This window comes from Dipodomys spectabilis, unplaced genomic scaffold (genome assembly GCF_019054845.1).
Source record: "Dipodomys spectabilis isolate Male_0828 unplaced genomic scaffold, ASM1905484v1 ptg000135l, whole genome shotgun sequence".
NCBI classification, from domain to species: Eukaryota; Metazoa; Chordata; class Mammalia; order Rodentia; family Heteromyidae; genus Dipodomys; species Dipodomys spectabilis.
This window is the reverse complement of record NW_024870812.1, coordinates 1,337,276-1,340,860: the sequence shown is the minus strand read 5'-3', so window position 1 is coordinate 1,340,860 and position 3,585 is coordinate 1,337,276. Positions and strand designations below refer to the sequence as shown.

The 3,585-nt window shown below is 31.9% G+C and overlaps 1 pseudogene; it reads left to right on the top strand.

Annotated features, from left to right (window-relative positions):
* The first annotated feature begins 3,240 nt into the window (after positions 1-3,240).
* LOC122116465 lies at positions 3,241-3,339 on the top strand (annotated as a pseudogene).
* Positions 3,340-3,585: the final 246 nt, after the last annotated feature.

The following is a 3,585-nucleotide window of genomic DNA, read 5'->3' as shown; positions in this document are numbered from 1 at the left end:
CTGGAGTATCCAGTTCAGACAAAGAGAACTCATAGAAGAAAGATAATATTTGCACAGATATAGGTGATTTATAACCTTAGATAATCTATTTAAATCTTTTCGGAATCCTCCCCTACACCAAACTGCCCTCTTTGAACATCTTTGTTTGCTTTTACCAAGACTTCCCTCCATTAACTGCTTAAAATTTTTGAGAGGTCATATTCATACTCCCTAGAGAGTGCTGTTTGGTTGTGATTTTTATGTGTTTTTGTGTTTTTTAACTGAATTTCCAAAGGTTGTGCAAGTGTCTTACAATTAAATATGTCCACCTAATTATCCATTGCTCCTGGATCACAGTGATTCCTTCTATCATTTTCAACCACCCCCTTCCCCAAGATTTATTTCCGATTTACCACTTCCTTTCTCAAATGTGTAGATTGAGTATTCTAGCTGTACTTGCCCCTTGTTCCATTTTTCATTCATTCTATGTCTTTACTATTATGCCTGTCTGGTTTCAACTACCTGATAGTCATTCTGTTAAACTGTCTGTTAATATTTGAAGGGTTTATATACATTCCATGGAGTTTCAATCCTGCATATACTTGAACTGATGTCAGCTTATATTTCCATAATTCATTCATCTGCAATAACAATTTGCAAGACTGGAGACTTGAAACACCTAGACATGATTATATTCTCATTCATTTGAAGATTAATCTTTAGTCAACAAGAAAGTTTAAAAATGGCTTTGAATGTATTCTTAACTACCAGTTTTTATAAAGGGCTTTGTAAAATGATGTGTGATTATTTTATTTTACATGGAATAAGACTTTCTACCTCCTATAAGTTTTGGAAAAAGAAGAAAACCAACATTTACTACTATAGAGGAATATGATAGAAATAGAAGATAGATTTTGTCACATCTCAGATGAGTACCCATACTCAAGATTTAAAGACATATTTATTACTATGCTAGACAGAGGGAAAACAAAACAGTATATGATAAGGCAAGTATTGATGACTTTTTAAAATGCCCCTTATTAAGTGATAAAATTTACTTTATTAGCTAACGTTTGGGGTTGAAATATGGGAGGCTGATCCATTTAACAAATTTCTGGAAGGCACCTACTGAACAACACAAATGGTGCGTGGTACTATTTCTAGATTTTAATGAATGTTTGAACCTGTTTGACATTAGTGCTGGGTAAATAAATCAACTCTATTGTATCTTGCTCCCTACACTTGAAAAACTTGTAATGTCACTAAGTGTCATCTACTTATCAAAGGTTATTTTGGCAAGTGTGATTTCAAAAAGTTTATTTGAAAAGGAATACACTTTCAGGAGATTAAATGTAGTTTGGTTTGAGAATGACAACCTTTTTATACCACAGAACCAAGTTGTACTAAAGTACCAGTGTTTTGAAGCACTACCGATCTTCTCAATTAATGTTCTGCTGAATTACATTTGACCTCTAAGTCAATTTTTCCTGACCATGGTAGATCAATCACGGATCCACCCTTACAGGAACTATTTTTTGGGCCCACTTATGCTGGACTGATATATTACATTAGTCATTAGGGGAGGGGTATTAAAAATAATCTTGTGACATTTTCTGATCTTGTTCACTCATATGGGCTGGCCATCTGTAAATTCAGTTTGAAATACAGTAATTTCTCTCGATTTTGTGACTTCATCTTTCATTTTAAGTTGCCTTGCATTACACAATTGCTTGTTGCTAATTCTTGTTTCTCAAGGAATTGGAGCCCTGAAATATAAGAAATGAGAAATTGAGATGGATTTTCAGTTACTTTCTGCTGGCATGTTGCGTAGGCTTAGGTGAGAAGTCTTGCCCCTGTTATCTAATGATGCAGGTAACTCAGCCATAAGATATTAGGACCCATGGGTCTATAGAAGAATAATGTCTTTTAGATATCATATTATTACAATTGGAGTATAATCTGTAGGAATGCATCAGAAATATGGAGAAAAACAGTTTGGGACCAGTGAGTTAAAACAATAAACAGAGCATCAGAGTAAAATCTCTTATAGATTAGAGGAAACAACATTGATTTTTAACAATGTGAATTCAGAAGACCATGAACACATAGAAGGTATCACAAGTTTATATCGAAGATATTGCATTGATACTTTTTATATTCTAATATATATTCTAAACCTAATTATTTATATTCCAATTCTATTTATTGGAATAAATAAATATCAATTTACTTTTCAAATTATCAATTGATTCTAGTAAGTTTCACTGTGTGAAATATAAAATCAGCACATATAAATATAAAATATATAACTATATATAACATAATATAATGGCACATGTTTTGCATTGTTCTGTTTTGGTTAGGGTATCAAAAGCAACTCTGTTTTACAGTATTATTCCATTATCTCTACCTCAGTGTTTGGTAGAGTTAGACTTAAACCTTTACCTTTTGTAGATTTACAGACTGAAGGCAAGAGGAAACATTGCCAATTTATGGCCTAATATCAAGGAGAAACATATGGACTTCTCCTGGAGCTATGAAAATATTTGGTGATAGAAAAGCATTAGTCTAAGTTCCTGCCTGGTTGGAAGGTAGATAGGCCAGGACATTAGGTAATCATGCATATGAACAATTTTTTCACCTTCTTGGCTTTAGCTACTTTTGAAATGGTAGGTATAATAAAAAATTATATTTTGATAAAAACCTTCTAGTCTGAAAAGTTCTGTCTGAAATATTCATCTTTCTATGATCCCTTGGAACTAAGATTTGTTTTGTTCAAGTAAGACAATTTACACTATCAGGGTAAGATATTCTGGTTGGTCTGATATTACATGGAAGAATGGTAAAGTGTCAAGTAGACATTTGTGCCAATGAGACTTCATTTGGGAAAATTTCAGCTGCAGAAGTTTAGAAGTAGCTCTTAAGCAAGGCTTACTTTGAATCTGTTAGCTACACAGAGCTAACTCAGTTGGATAAATAAGTACTTGAAAAAGCCATCCCCTTTAGTCCTAGCTAAAAATGCTTCAAAGTATGATTAAATCTAAAATGAAAAAGATTTAAAATAGTCATTGACAAAAAAATTGCAAACGTGAGCAATCAATTGAACAATATAATTATTTTCCATTATACACAGAATTTTAGGGAAAGAAGATCAGTAGCATTGTTAGGAACAATAATGTTTCCTTGTTACAAATAGGCACCCAAGGATATAATCCTGTATAAATATTGCATCATTAACTACCTAAATTTAGAGGACATTATATGCTTCAGCAGCACATATATCAAAATTACACCAATACAGAGATTAACATGGCAATTGCAAAGGATGATATGAAAATCTGTGAATTATTCCATAATTTTCATTCTTCAGATGCAAGAAATGAAAAACAATTATTAAAAAGTTGATTACAAAATTACAAGTGTAACAATACATGTAATTCATATAAATAAAAGTTAGTTTGACATCAGTGTATTAAATCTTCACCTTAGAAAGGCCTTTACATTGCATAATCTTTATAAAACTTTTAAAATTAGACAACATTGTGATTTTATTCCAAAGAAATATACTATAAAGACCTAGTAAAAAAGGAATCTTAAACTGTTTTG